General features: G+C 32.4%; 1 pseudogene; it reads left to right on the forward strand.

Annotated features, from left to right (window-relative positions):
* Nucleotides 1-142: 142 nt before the first annotated feature.
* Nucleotides 143-261, forward strand: LOC112474029 (annotated as a pseudogene).
* Nucleotides 262-17,211: the final 16,950 nt, after the last annotated feature.

Below are 17,211 nucleotides of genomic sequence, written 5' to 3' on the forward strand. Positions count from 1 at the left end.
TACAAATTGGTGTTACCCAATTGGCTACAGCTTCAAAATATAGGTCATGAGGGACATCTGCCAGACAGGATGTCTTAACCTACCCTTTCTTGAACAGTTTTCCATGAGGAGTAATGAGTGGTATTAATCATTAATTTCTCTTGTTTACAGCCATACCACCCTGAACAAGCCCGATCCCGTCTGATCTCAGAAGCTAAGCAGGGTAGGGCCTGTTTAGTACTTAGATGGGAGACCACGTAGGAAGACCAAGTGCTGTAGGCATAAAAAATAATAAAAAATAAAAATAAAATAGAGTAACAAGCTCTTGTTATTTGGGATTGTAAACTGACAAGATCCTTGCAATCTGTGAGGTCAACCAAGGGTCGACTCGCCCCCCCCCCCCAAAAAAAATTCTCTTGTCTGTCTTTGGTTCACTAAAGTCGGTTATCTTTCTCAGACTTCTGAGTTATGTAACTCAGGCCTCTGAGAAACAGTTAGAAAAACCAGATTTCATGAGCTAGTTTTTACTTGAGTCAGGAAGTGTTACAGGGAGCCATAGCCTCTGTGAGTCTAGCCAAGTTGTGCTTCATGGTCAGAAATGTTAGAAGAGAGGAAGACAGTAATAACAGGACTTTTTATTTATTCAAGATCTTGAAGAAAGCAGACCTGAGTTATCTGGAGAGACACATAAACTCATTCCAGATAATTATCAATTTTTCCAAATTTCCTTATATTTATTTTAAACTTCTTGTACTATGTATATATTGTGCAAATAATCAAATCACTTTTAAATGAAACACAACATATAGCATAAATTTAAGATATCTTGACTTTAAAGCAAATTAATTATAAAGGACATCTAGCTGAAGGTTTCTGATATATGAGATGAAAATTCAAAGTCTGAGATTGGAGTGAAAGATGTAGATTTGAGAGTCAGAAGTTGAAGATTTGGATATGAATGAAATAGATGAGGTAGATATCACAGAAAGAGAAGGGAAAGCTGCCAATGACCAAAACTATATGTTTTACTGTATGTAGGTGTATGGATTTGAAGAAGCAGTTTTTCAAGGTTACACAGGCCTGGAGATTAGCAGGGAAACTAACATTTCAATAGCAGTTAAGGAAACATTATCATAAATATTTTATTTAGTTCTTACCACAAACCTAAAAGATAAGCATCGATGTGGTACTGTGTATTGCCTCTGAAAATATTTATTCCAACTACCTTCTAGGTGGAGAGGATGAAAATCTAAAACCTAATGTTCAAGATTTCTTTAATCTCAACTACTTGATACAAGATAGGTTTTACCAGTCAGTTATATTGGCCTGAAATTTAAAAGACACAGGTTTAAAGAGCTCATTCCCCTGGTAATATAGCTGCTGGCTAACATGAATGTGGAGATCTAGAGATTTGGAGATAGTTAATGGTGACCTAACTCACTGATTCAGTGTCTGGTGAGCCAGTCAAGATACATAACATTTCCATCACTACCAGGATACCTCATTTTTCTTTTTCGTAATTACACCTACTTCTCATTATCTTCCAACCGTTATTTAACTCCTGACAACCACTATGTTCCCCATTTCTGTATTTTTTTTTTTTTTATTTCAACAACGTTATTTTGTTGTTGGCTAGGGATGTACCACAGATTAGGTGGCTTAAACAATAGAAATTTATTTCCTCAGAGCTCTGGAAGCTAAAAGTCCAAGATAAAGTGTCAGCAGGGTTCATTTCCTCTGAGGGCTTCTCCTCTTGGATTGTAGATAACCATCTTCTCCTTGTGTCTTCTCATGGTCTTCTCTCTGTGTATGCCTGTGCCTAATCTCCTCTTCCTGTGAGAACACCAGTCATACTGGATTAAGGCTCATCCTTAATTACCTCATTTTACCTTAATTACTTCTTCAGAGACACTGCAATGGTTGTGTTATATGGTAGTTATCTGTTTAGATTTTTAAGAAAATGCCCAAATGTTTTGAGTGTATTTCCTTAATGGCTAATGATAACAGCTTTTTATGTGTTTATTTTCCACCTTTAAATCCTCTTTGGTGAAATATCTCTATATGTATTTTTTCCATTTTCTTCTTTGATTATTTCTTTTTATCTTTTAAATTTTGTTAAATTTATTGGGGTGACATTGGTTAATAAAATCAAATAGGTTTCAAGTGTACAATTCAATAATACACATCTGTATATTGCATTGCGTGTTCACCATCCATAGTAAAATCTCCTCCTGTCATCATATATATACTTGACCCCCTTTACCCTTATCTACCATCCACCTCCCCTCTTTCTCCTCCCCTTTTTCTCTCTGGCACTAAACTGGTCTGTGTCGATAAGTTTTTGTTTGTCTTGTTCATTTGTTGCTTTCAGTTTTATATCCCACATATGAGTGAAATCACATGATTCTCAACTTTTTCTGCCTTATTTCACATAGCATGCTATGCTCAAGACCCATCCATGTCATTGCAAATGGCAGTAATTCATCCTTTCTTATGGCTGAGTAATATTCCATTGTGTATATGTGCCACACCTTCTTTATCCAATCACCTATTGAAGGATATTTTGATTGTTTACATTTCTTGGCCACCTTGAATAATGCTGCAATGCACATGGGGGTGCATATATCTTTACAGATAAATGTTTTCAAAATTTGGGGGTAGATACTCAGAAGAGAGATTGCTGGGTCATATGGTAATTCTATTCTTAATTTTTTGAGGAACCTCTATACTTTTTTCCATAGTGGCTGTAACAATTTACATTCCCACCATCAGTGTATGAGGGTTCCTTTCTCCCCACAACCTCTCCAACATTTTTTTATTACTTGTCTTGTTGATGATAGCCATTCTAACAGGTGTGAGGTGGAATCTCATTGTTCTTTTGATTTGCATTTCCCTAATAGCTAGTGAAGTTGAATATCTTTTCATATGTCTGTTGGCCATTTATATGTCTCCTTGGGAGAAGTATCTATTCCAATCCTCTGCCCATTTTTAAATTGGATTTTGTTGTTGTTGTTGCATTGCATGAGTTCTTTTTATATTTTGGATATTAGCTGTAAATTGGAGATGTTGTTTGCCAATATCTTCTCCCATTGAGCTGGTTACCTTTTTGTTTTGTTGATAGTTTCTTTTGCTATGCAGAAGCTTTTTAGTTTGATATAGTCCCATTCATTTATCTTTGCTTTTACTTTCCTTGCCTTTGAGTTCAAGTTTATAAAATCCTCTCTGAGACTAAGGTCTATAAATTTAGTACCTATGTTTTCTTCTATGTATTTTATTGTTTCAGGTCTTATATTTAGGTCTTTGATCCATTTTGAGTTAATTATTATGTATGGTGACCCATAGCAGTCTAATTTTATTCTTTTAAATGTGGCTTTCCAATTTCCTCAGCACTGTTTACTAAAAAGGCTTTCTTTTTCCATTGTGTTTTTGATATCTTTGTTGAAAATTATTTGCCCATACACATATATGAGTTTATTTCTGGGCTCTCAATTCTGTTCCATTGGTCTGGACAAATATAGACTCGAAGTGTAAGGGTTTATTTTTTTACCATTGAATTTTAAGAGTTCTTACATATTTTGTACACTAGTTCTTTATTGCATATGTAGTTTGTAAATATTTTCTCCCAGACTGTAACTTGTGTTTTATCCTCTTAACAGATTCTTTGCAGAGTATACACTTTGATTCCAAAGAAGTTCAATTTATTAGTTTTTCCTGTTATAATTATGCTTTTGGTGTTAAGTCTAAGGATTCTTTACCTAACTCTATATCCCCAAAATATTCTCCAATCTCTTTTTCTCCTAAAAGTTTTGTAGTTTTACATTTTTACATTACATTTGTTAACCTTCTTAATTTTTTTTATAAGTTATAAGACAGGACTTTTTTTTTCTTTTTGGTCTACAGATGTTCAATTGTTCCAGCAGCATTTCTTAAAAGGTTATTTTTTCTCATTGAATTGCTTTTGTACCTCTGTCAAAAATAAAAAAAAAATCAGTTGTGCATATCTGTGTGCATCTATTTCTGGCTTCTCTGTTCTGTTCCATTGATTGATGTGTCTATTCCTCTATGACAATCACACAATCTTCATTACTGTAGCTATATGTTAAGTTTTAAAAACAGGGAAATTGTATTTTCCTACTTCATTCTTCTTTTTAAAAATTGTTTTAGCTATTCTAATTCCTTTGCCTTTTCATATAAGTTTTAGAATGATTTTGTCTGTGTCTATAATCTTTTTTTTAGGATTTTGATAGAAACTTTTTTACACCTGTACATCAACTTGAAGAGAATTAGCATGTTTCCTATGTTGAGCTTTCCAAACCTTAAACATAGTATCTCTCACTCTTTTATTTGTTTTAGATCTTTTTGATTGTTTTTATCAGTGTTGTTTAGTTTCTAGCATACAGGCACTATAAATGTTTTATTACATTTATCCCTAAGTACTTCATTTTTTTTCTGACAAGTTGTAAATGATGTTGTATTTTTAATTTTGGTATCTATGTGTTTATTGCTAGTAAAAGGAAATACAATTGCTTTTTGTCATTTATTTTGTATCATGTGACCTTTATAAACTTACTGATTAGTTCTAGAAATTTTTTAAATATTTCTTTGGGATTTTTACACAATCATGTCATCTGAAAATAAAGTTTTATTTCTTTCTTTCTAATCTGTATGCATTTACTTTTTTTTTTTTTTTTGCCATACTCTACTAGCTACAACTCCCAGCACTGTGTTGAATGAGAGTGATAAGAACAAATATACCTATCTTGTCACAGATATTAAGTAGAAGGGATTTAACTTTTTATCCATTGTTGAAGAAAATGTTAGCTGTAGGATTTTTGTAGATGCTCTTTATCAGGCTGAGGAAGTTCCCTTCCATTTCTATTTTTTTTTTGAGAGTTTTTATCAAGAACTGGTGTTGAATTGTGTCCAATGACTTTTCTGTATCAATTGATATGATTATTATGTATTTTTTTCTTACTTAGCTAATTAATGTAGTTGATTAATTATTGAATATAGACCTAGACTTACATCTCTGACATACATACTACTTGGTCATGGTATATAATTCTTTTTATATATTGCTGAATTCATTGGGCTAATATTTTGTCAAGCATTTTTGCATCAATATTCCTAAGGCGTATTGGTATGTAATCTTTTCTTTTGTACTCTCTATGTCTGGTTTTAGTTTTGGCATAATCTTAGCTTCATAAAGTATATTGGAATGCCTTCCCTCATCTTCTATTTTCTGAAAAAGAGTATAGAATATTTGTAAATGTAGCATTTGTATTAAACATTCTATGACAGTTTGGTAGAATTCTCCAGTGAAATTATCTGGGGCTTGGAAATTTTTCAGGGGAGTAGTTATATAAATTAAATGGACTTAGTAGACTCAGGCTATATGAATGATCAATTTCTTATTGAATGAATTATAGTAATTTGTGTTTTTTAAGGAAGAAAGCATTTGATCTCAGTTGTCATACTTATGTGAAATAGAGGGTTTTTTAAAATATCTTCTTGATGTCTGTAGGTTCTGTAGTGATATATTTTATTCATAATGGAGTTTGTATTCTCTCTTTCTCTTAGTCTTGCTAGAAGTTTATCAATTTTATTTATCTTTTCCAAAGAACCAAATCTTTGTTTTATTGATTTTCTTTTTTTGTTTTTAAATTTACTGATTTATGCTCTTATCTTTATTACTTCTCTCCTTCTACTTGAGTTAGGTTTATTTTGCTCCTTTTTCTATGTTCTTGAGATAGGAGCTAACATTATTTCTTCTTTTCTAATGTGTGCATTTACTACTATAAGTTTCCCTCTCAATGCTACTTGTGATGTGTTCCACAAATTTTGATATATTTTCCTTTATATTCATTTCAACGTATTTTGATATTTCCTCTGAGACTTTGTCTTTTAGTCATGGGTTATTTAGTATTGTGTTGGCTCTGGAGTTCTCGTTCATGTGGCAGAGCTTTGGTCAGGATATAATGAAAGATGAATGCTCAATGCTGAAGCTGTAGCTGAAAGAAAGGGATGAACTCATTTCTCAACTTCAGGAAGAGCTGGAAAAAGTCCAGCTCTTTACAGAAGGCTTTTGCTTCAAGAGTAGATACATCCACAAAGACTGAACTTCCGAGCTGTGATTCAAGTACAGCAATACTTTCTTCAGAAAGAAATCTGATAAACTACAGTGGCAACTTAGAGTAGAAGATAAGGTAACAGAGTTCGGACCAGATATCAATATAGATTGTAATTTATCTTCTGTCTCTGTTTCCCTCTGAATTCCTGTTGGTTTTAAAGTAAGAACAACAGATAGCCTCTTTTTTCAAAGTTCCGTGTCTTCTTTTTGAATTAGCTATCTCATTGAAAACAAATAAATTTGAAATAACTCCCCCACCCCCCCCAAAAAAAATCCAGAACCCACCAGCACCTGAAATAGATTTTACAAAATATCAGAAATCTTTTTGTGATACTATCCTACAGTACTGCTTTAGTTCAAGAGCACATTGAAAGACAAAGTAGTTACATTAATAGATACATGACCTAAGGATTTACTGGAGATGGAGCCAGGCAGATAGATGCATTGAACTGCCTGTTGAAGACTCAGATTCCTTAATAGCTTAGCTTAAACACATAAGGTTTTGAGAATCTTCTAGGATGTGACATATGGTCTATTTCAATAGCTAATATAATGCCCTGTGTCTGGATAGCTAGAATAGATGAGTGTGAAACCTATGGGTCTAAGTAGGAATGATCTGTTTACTATGGTAATTAGTGACTTAAATTCATATGAAGTAAAATATTTTTAAAAAACTAAAATAAGAATAGTAAATTTATCAAGCAAAATACACATTTTACATTCCACATAAATATTGGAGGTATGCTTTCTAGAAGTCAACATAAAGAAACAAAATCCTTACATAATTCACAAGCCTATATTGTAATAACAGAAATGATAATCAGGAATTAAAATTACTCTGTAAAATAGACATTGGACAATCCTACACTTCTTAAATGACTAACATTCTTTTTCTTTCATCTGTTAAATTTGTGAGACCCAATTCTACTTAATGATATCCCAGAATTACCAGTTATTTTAATGAAGATTGGGAAATAATCCAGGCAACATTTTGTGTGCAATAAAAAATAGATTTCCAAATTTTTTTAAAATTTTTTTATGCCAGATGATCTAGTACATGCTAGGTTCCGTTGAAATAAATATTCCTGACATCAGAAACTCATATAAACCAATGTTTGCATATACATGTATCTATGTATAAATTAGAATAACAAATTTTCTAATATAAGTAAGCCATGGGTATAGAGGGAGCACAGACAATGGATTAGTTAGCTCCATATGAAGACAGCAGAAAAAAAAATGAAATTCATTGATGATGTGAATGTGAAAAATACAATAAAACTTGAAAAAAGTGTACCACCAGGGAAATAAATCGTTTGCCAGATAATAGATCAATCGATAGATGATAGATAGATAGATAGATAGATAGATAGATAGATAGATAGATGACAGATAGATAGTTGTTTGTTTGTTTTTTCCTGGCAAAGGGAGGTATGAAACCATTAAACATTACGGAAGATCTGAGGTACTGAACGTTGGACCTTCAGTTCCCAGAATGAACTGAATGAGGGTGGTGAGAGATAATGTACACAGGGTAGATTTCCAGATAGCACAGAACCATTTATATCATATTAGAATTTTAACTTTCCTCTTGAGAAATGGTAGTGGTGAGAGAGAGTGTTTAATGGATAAAGAGGGCAGATTGCATGGGACCATTTATACCATGAAAAAAATCTGTACTTTCTTATTGGGAACCATCGAGGTATCCTAGGTAGTGGGTTATATCATAAATTTCATTTTTAGAAAAATCGCAGTGACAGTAATATGAAGAATGGAAATGGCAAGGTGGCAAAACTAGAGGTGAGAAATCATTTGAACATTGTTATTATAATCAAGCCAAGAGATAATAGAACTTGAATTAAGTTTTAGCAATGGAGAGATGAAGAAAGGAACTGCTGAGAGACGTTAAGTAGATAATGTGGAGAGAAGCATAAAACTACATGGATGCAAAAGAGAATTGTAATATGATCATCATGATAAAAAAAAATTATGGAAAGCTCACTTAGGTATTGTACTAAGCACATTGCATGAATAATATATTTAGGTTTAATCTTAGTTTGGTGATTAGATGGATGGGAGTTCAATTCAGAATAATTCAGTGTACCTGGGAAAAACAAGTTTATAAGACATATCCTACTTTCCTCGGCAGCTAAGTCAGACAGCTCCTCCTTTTATTTACTGGGGACGTTAATTCCTACCTTGCAAAATCATTGTGATATTTAAAGAAGATAAACTCCAGAATGTGCCATGACACATAATAGGCACTCAAAAAATATTGTTTTCTCTGTCTTCCTTTTATTCTTTTTTTTTTTTTTGAATAATACTTATACAACAGAAAGTGCTTTATTTAGAAAAAGACTTTAATCATACTCTTAAAATGCTGGGTTATGTTATATTACACCATGGTTTTCAAATTGGGGTTATGATGGTAATTCCAGCTATTCCTACTGCATAGTCTTGATTTTTTTTTTTGCTAAAATTCTATTAGAATAAATTAAAAACTAAATACTATATATTTTGAGTTTAAAGTTATAGCAAAGCTACTGTAATATTATATCCCAGTAGCCATAGTACACATTTATTATCTTAGAGATTTTTTTTTCCTTTTTTTATCAGTCAAAGCACAGCTTTGAGTTAGTTTAAACCACTAAGTAGCCTCTGTGTCTTATTGGAATTTCGATTTGTTTTAAATAAGTCTCTCTTCCTTCCTTCCCTCTTTCCTTCCTTTCTTTCTTCCCTTCTTTCTTTTTTCTTCTTTATTTGATTTAATATCTCATTAGCCAGATCAATCATTATTGTATCCACTAACTCATTCATTCAAGCTTACCAAACAGTCAGACTATTATGAAAATGTGAAATACTATAAAGCATCTTTACTGGGTGGATAGCATGGCTTAATTGTGCAGAGCATGGATTCAATCTCCTTTAAAGCACTTCTGCCTTGTTTGTGATTTTAACCATTTCTCAAGAGGAAAGTTAAAATTCTAAAATTTCAATCTCCTTTAAAGCACTTCTGCCTTGTTTGTGATAGTTTGCTATCTAATGTTAAAAATGCAGTACATCCATTTTGTGCATTTATTGCTGAAATTCTCATCACCTTGATGAAGGACAAAGTGATAATTTTTACAAATAATACTCTTCCTTCTCATGCAAGTCTCTGGAGGGAATAGAAAATGCCCTGTGGAATCCCTGGAGATACTCCACTCACTATTGAGATCTTAGTCATCTCCTCACTGCCTTTTAGTTCTTTATAGATGACCAGACTCTACTAATATGGCAAGTATTCACCGAGATTACAATATCTATTTTGGAGCCTATGGTAGTATTTTGAACACAAAGTGACCAATTAACACACTTTTATCATCACTGACTAAATCACACGTTTATTGGTTTTCTGAAAACAACCAGGTCATGGAAATTTACTGAAAGCAAATCATAAATTAGCCACTCCATGTTCTTGGGGGCAGACATTTTAGAGGTAATGAGATTTCCAAGGGAAAGCTTGTATCATAAATTGTCGGATATTAGAAAGAAAAATAAAGCTGGAACTCAATTATTCCTAGAGATTTCTGACTAGCAATGTTTTGTTTGATACTAATTTGAAAATGTCAAATGTAAACTATCATATCAATGTTAAAAAGTATAGAAAGTATGTCTATTTGATTAATATATTTATGTGGCTAAGATATTTATAGACCTAGAAGTTATAATCCTGATTAATAACTTGTATCTCTCCTGAGCAACCTAACTTCATGATTTCACCTGTTTTGAGCATAGAATTAGCTTCATCTTACTTTATTTCCAAATTGAGAATAGTTAGTCAGATTTTTATATCAAATTATTGTTACATGTTTTTGTTAAGAAAAACACAACTTTATATACACTTTACCTTTTATTATCATTATTGAACCATACTAAACTTTTCACCAAAAATTTTAACTAAGACCTTCTGACTTATTAAGACTACTTTTGCTTTGAACTATTAATCCTTCTTTGGATTTTTAATCATAGAGTGAAAGAGGAAGAGAAATAAATGATCTTTCTGCTTGTACTGGTATTAAAAATATAATTGCCTGTGTAAACACAGCTTGAATGACTTATTGCAGTTAGTGTTGAATGCAGGCTAACTTCTTGTTTTAATCAAAGAGAATTTAGCCACAATAACAAGAAGTATTTTGTGCTCCTGCTAAAGGAAAACTTACATTTTTGGAAGTGACATGTCAGGGGGCACCATCTTTTACTCTGTGTTGTTTTTTCTTCCTTAAGTCTAGAGCAATAATCCTGCTACAATGTGCCAGCATGAAATATCGGAGCCTATACTCACCAGGTACATTCAAGATACAGCTTGAATGAGAACAAACAATTGAAGTAAATAAAACAATCGGCCAGATTTTCCTTAAGTGAACAATGGGTAGAAAAAATTCTAGGGGTGGGAAGTGGAATCATTTTACATTTAGTAAAACTGTCATCTTATAAAACATTTACTTCTTCCAACTTCTTAGCCTAGGATATGAATAACTACTAATAAATTTACCCAGCATGTAAATGAATTTTCTTGATTTTACAAAATAATTCCTGGTTTTGTTAAGAAGTCAATTACATATTCTATTCTGTGTTGCTTAACATAATAGATTTTTCATATTGTAGCTCTATAATAAGTGCATTTTAATTATATTTCACTCACATTTATAAAAGTATAATTAAAATATATGCTATAGAGTACAGAATCTTAATTTTCAACATCTCATTGTTGGGTTAAGAGGTAAAGGAAACAATCAGCAACAGAATTTTATTTCGCATATGTCCTGTTGTGTATTTCATCATTATCATAGCTAAAAATAGGATAGAAGGACATTTAGAGGTAAGAATGATGGAGAGCAATCAAAATAGCCATACTCTTGGTAAAATTCAGTTAAAGGTTTTACGTTATAGATGCTAAGAATTGCCTACTGGTGTTGATGTATTCTTTCTCTTAAAGATATATTATTCTCTTTAAAGGTATATTATTTTCCTTTCAAACTATATCAGTACATTACCAATATTCTTATTTTAACAAGTATATTGGAATCCTATATATCTTCAAAAGAGCCCCAAACATGGACGAAATTTTTCAACAGTCTAAAAAGTGACCTTTTTTAATTTAAAAGAGATTGTCATAAAAATTCATCTTAAAACTGAGCTGTAAAAATTTGTAGGACAGTATGAGCAAGTCTATATCAAGCAGCCATATATGGGTAGGCCAGGAAAAGCATATTATAGCTATTTACGTTGTACAGGGGAGTGGCATAAGACACCGTTTTACAAAATCTTTCCTTTTGGCTACCTTAATGGTGCACAAAATAGTACATAGTAGCTTAGAAGAAAAACCAGATTTATCTTATTCACTTATTCAGAGAAAAGATTTCTTTTATTTTGGAATTATGTCAAAGCGCCTGTAAATTTAGTCTGTATTAAGGCAGAATCCAGAAAACCAACGCTTCATTTATCAACAGGGCTTTTTCCCTTTGATTCTATATGAAGATCTCTTTCTGAAATCCTATTTAATTAGTTTCCTCTTTGCAAGATTATGTTTTAATGTCTGTAGACCTAGATTCTTGGTGTTTATAAGCAAACAAAAGGAAGGTTTTACAGATAAAACTGTACTCGTGCAAGTTGCTGGTATTCTGCGTATATAAACATGTCATTGACTAGGAAGCAAAAGAAAATTCTGAGCATTATCTTCAGACATTTTGTGAAAGGATTTGACTGGCTCTGGTATGAAGAATATGTGCCATATATGTTTTTACACACAATATAAATGCATCAGGAGATTTACACACAGATTCAGTGACAATTGTATGAACCAACATATGCAAAAAATGCTTGGAGGGTTTAATCAACTACCTAGAAGTAACACAGACATTCAGTGGCAGAACTTGATTCAAACCCATCAGCCTGCAGCTTGACCCTACTCTCTTTTAACCAAATAATTTTGTATTTACGAACACGTAGTAAGGAAATAATCCAGAATAAAAAATAAGCTGTGTACATAAATATACTTATTGTAATATTCTTTCTTTTTTTCATGGTGGAGCCTTTATTTTTTAATTTGTTGCTTTAATTATTACATTTTCTTTTATTAAATTTATCGGCGTGATGTTGTTAATAAAATTATATAGATTTCAAGTGTACAAATCAATTATACATCATACATATATTGCATTTTATCTTCATCACTCAAAGTCAAATCTCCTTCTATCACCAAATACTTGACCCCTTTTACCTTTATCTACCATCTCTCTCTCCCATTCCCTCTGGAAATCACCAAACTGTTGTCTGTGTCTATGAGTTTTGTTTGTCTTGTTTGTTTATTGCTTTCAGTTTGATATCTCACATATAAGTGAAATCATATGATTCTCATTTTTTCTGACTTCTTTTGCTTAGCACGGCAATCTCAAGATCCATCCATGTTGTTGCAAATAGCAGTAATTCATCTTTTCTTATGGATGAGTAATATTCCATTATACATATATATGTACCACAGCCTCTTTAGCCAATCATCTGTTGAAGGACACTTTATTTGTTTTCATTTCTTGGCCACCATGAATAACAGTGCAATGAACATCAGAGTACATATGTCTTCACAGACAAATGTTTTCAAATTTTGAGAGTAGATATTGCTGAGTCACATGGTAATTCTATTCTTATTATTTTGAGAAACTTCTATACTGTTTTCCATAGTGGCTGTACCAATTTACACATCCACCAGTCCTGTATCAGAGTTCCTTTCTCCCCACAACCTTTCTAACACTTGTTATTTTTGGTCTTGTTGATGACATCCATTCTAACAGGTGTGAGGTGGTATTTCACTGTGGTTTTGATTTCCGTTTCCCTAATAGCTAGTGAAGTTGAGCATCATTTCATATGTCTTTTGGCCATTTGCATGTCTCCTTGGGAGAAGTGTCTGTTCCAGTCCTCCACCCATTTTTAAATTGGATCGTTTGTTGTTGTTGTTGTTGTTGAGTTGTATGAGTTCTTTATATATTTTGGATATTAGTTGCATAGTGGAGGTATTGTCTGCAAATATCTTCTTCCATTCACTTGATTGTCTTTTCTTTTACTGTGCAGAAGCTTTTTAGTGTGATATAGTCTCATTCATTTAATTTTGCTTTTATTTCCTCTGCCTTTGAGTTCGAATTCATAAAATCTTCTTTAAAATCAAGGTTTAAAATAGAGGTTAGTACCTCTATTTTCTTCTATGCAATTTATTGTTTCGGGTCACATAATATGTCTTCGATCCATTTTAAGTTAATTGTTGTATATGGTGACCAATAGCAGTTCTAATTTTATTCTTTTGCATGTAGCTTTACAATTTTCCCAGCATCATTTATTAAAGAGACTTTCTTTTTTTCATTGTTCGTTTTTGGCTCTTTCGTGAAAAATCATTTGCCCATATATATATGGGTTTATTTATGGACTCTTAATTCTGAAATAGACCAATCAATGGTAAGGAAATTGAAACAACCATCAAAAAACTCCCCAAAAGTAAAAGTCTAGGACCAATTGTCTTCACTAATTAATTCCACCAAACATTCAAAGATGATTTAATACCTTTTCTCCTCAAACTTTTCAAAAAATTGAAGAAGAGGCAATACATCCTAACTTATTTTATGAAACCAACATTACTCTGAGACCAAAATCTAGTAAGGATAACACACACAAAAAAACTATGGACCAATATTTCTGATGAATACAGATGTAAAAATCCTAAACAAAATACCAGCAAATCAAATACAACAAAACTTTAAAAAGATTATACATCATGATCAAGCGGCACAAGAATGGTTCAACATATACAAATTGATCAATGCAATACATCACATAAAAAAAATAAAGGATAAAAATCATGATCATATCAATAGATGCAAAAAGACATTTAACAAGATACAGCACTGATTTATGATTAAACACTTAATAAAGTGGGTATAGAAGGAAAGTACTTCAACATAATAAAGGTATATTTTTTCCAAGGATGAACCTACATCTCCATATTATAATCATCCAAAGTCCATAGTCACATGATTCACTCCTGGTATTGTACATTCTATAGGTTTTAACAAATATATGACATATAGCTATCATTATAACATCATCCAAAGTATTTTTACTGCCCTAAAAATCCTTTTTGCTGCACCTATTCATCCCTCTCCCCTACAACTTCTGACAACACTGATCTTTTTACTGTTTTCGTAATTTAGGCTTTTCTAGAATATCTTATAGTTGGAATCATACAGTATGTAGCCTTTTCAGATTGTCTTCTTCATTTAGTAATGTGCATTCAAGTTTTTTCCATGTCTTTTTATAAATCAATAGCTCATTTCTTTTTAGCACAAATAATATTTCATTGTCTAGTTGTACCATTATTTATCCATTCACCTACTGAAGGACATCATGTTTCCTTCCTAGTTTTGGGAACTATGAATAAAGCTGCTATAAACATCTGTGTACAGGTTCTTGTGTAAACATTCGTTTTTTTAACTCATTTGGGTACATACAAGTAGTACAATTGCTGGATCAGTTTAGTTTTATAAGAAACTGCCATACTCTCTTCCAAAGTGTCTACCATTTTGCATTCCCATCAACAATAAATGAGAGTTCCTGTTATTCCACATCGTTGTCAACATTTAGTGCTGTCAGTGTTCTGGATTTGGGTCATTCTCATAGATGTGTGGTAATATTTCATTATTGTTTCAAATTGCATCTTCCTGATGACCTATGACATGGGACATCTTTTTATATATTTAATTTCCTCCTGTATATCTTCTTTAGGGATTATTAACTTTGTTTAAACTATTTTTTTACAAATCTACATGGAAAGGAATTAAAGATACTATAAATATCTTTAACTCTGTATATACTAGGTTCTCTGATTCCATATTCTACAATAGATCTTTGTCGGTTCGCAAGGAAAAGATAGACAGTGAACTAGATGATTATTAACTATTTTAATTGCAACATGCATGTGGTAATCTGGCTCCATAAACATTTATAATCCATCGATTAATTCTGGAACTCCTTAGCGTAGATTCAAATGATTGCTATACCATTTTTCTTTTCTTTTTTTTTAAATTAAGTTTATTGGGGTAACATTGGTTAATACAATTATATAATTTCAGGTGTACATTATAAATTGACATCTCTATATTCTATTGTGTAATTACAACCCAAAGTCCAGTTTCCTTCAACTACCATATATTTGATTTCCATTACTCACTTCACCCTCTCCCTAACCCCTTATATTTGACCCCCTTTAACTATCTACCTATCCCCATCTCTGCCAACCCCTACCCTCTGGTAACTACTAGTACATTGTCCATGTCCATGAGTCTCTGTTTGTTTGTCCTATTCATTTATTGCTTTTAGGTTTATATCCCACATATAAGTGATATCATGTGATTTTCAACTTTTTCTGTCTGGCTCATTTCGCTTAGCATAATTATCTCAAGGTCCATCCATGTTGTCGCAAATGGCAGTATTTCATCTCTTCTTATGGGTGAGTAATATTCCATTGTCTATATGAACCACAGCTTCTTTAGCTAATCATCTATCATAGGGCACTTTGGTGGCTTCCACATCCTGGCCACTGTGAATAATGCTGCTATGAACATTAATGTGTAAATATATTTTCAGATATGGGTTTTCAAGTCTTCGGGGTAAATACCCAGTAGAGGGATTGCTGGATCATGTGGTAGATCAATTCTTAGTTTTTTGAGGAAACTCCAATTTTTCATAGTTGCTGTACCAATTTGCAGTCTCGCCAGCAGTGTATGAGGGTTCCTTTTTCTCCACATCCTCTCCAGCATTTGTTATTGCTTGTCCTGTTGATTATAGCTATTCTAATAGGTGTGATATGGTATCTCATTGTGGTTTTGATTTGCATTTCCCTAATAGCTAGCGATGTTGAACATCTTTTCATATATTTATTGGTCATTTGTATGTCCTCTATGGAGAAGTGTCTGCTCAGGTCCTCTGCCCATGTTTTTGATTGGATCATTTGTTTTTTGTTGTTGTTATTAAGTTGTATGTGTTCTTTGTATATTATGGATATTAGGCCCTTATTGAAAGCATTGCTTGCAAATATATTTTATCATTTGGATGGTTGACTCTTTACCCTGTTGACTGTTTCTTTTGCTGAGCTTTTTAGTATGTTGTAGTCCCATTCACTTATTTTTGCTTTTACTTCCCTTGCCTTTGAGGTCAAATTTATAAAATTCTCTTTAAGTCCAAGGTCCTTGAGTTTCATTCCTATGTTTTCTTCTATTCATTTTATTGTTTCAGGTCTTATATTCAGGTCTTTAATCCATTTTGAGTTAATTTTGGTGTATGGTGATAGACAACAGTCTGGTTTCAATCTTTTGCAGATGGCTTTCTAGTTTTCCCAGTGCCATTTATTGAAGAGGATTTCCTTTCTCCACTGTATGTTTTTGGCTTTATTGTTGAAAATTACTTGCTCATATAAATATAGGTTTACTTCTGGACTCTCAGTTCTGTCCCACTGGTCTGTGTGTCTATTTTGCTGCCAATACCATGCCATTTTGATTATTGTCACTTTGTAGTATAATTTGAAGTCAGGCAGAGTGATGACTCCAGCCTCATTCTTTTTTCTCAGAATGGCTTTGGCAATTCGGGGTCTTTTGTGCTTCCATATAAATTCGATGATTTTTTTGTTCTATCATTAAATCTATGCTTTAGGTAATAAGGTCATTTTAACTATGTTGATTCTTCTAATTCAAAAACATGGAATATCTTTCCATTTCTTTGTATCTTCTTCAATTCAATTTAATAGAGTCTTATAACTTTCATTATATAGGGACTTCACATGTTTCGTTACATTTAATTCCTAGATATTTTATGTTTTTTGTTGCAATTGCAAAAGGAATTATTTCCACTTCTTTTTCTGACAATTCATTATTAGAGTATATGAACGTTATGTATTTTTGAACGTTGATTTTGTATCCAGAGACTTTACTGTATTTGCTTATTGTTTCTAGTAGTGTTCTTGTGGAGTCTTTAAGGTTTTCTATATAGAGAATACTGTCATCCACAAATAGTGACAGTTTAAC

The sequence above is a fragment of the Pteropus alecto genome, unplaced genomic scaffold, assembly GCF_000325575.1.
Source record: "Pteropus alecto unplaced genomic scaffold, ASM32557v1 scaffold69, whole genome shotgun sequence".
NCBI lineage: Eukaryota > Metazoa > Chordata > Mammalia > Chiroptera > Pteropodidae > Pteropus > Pteropus alecto.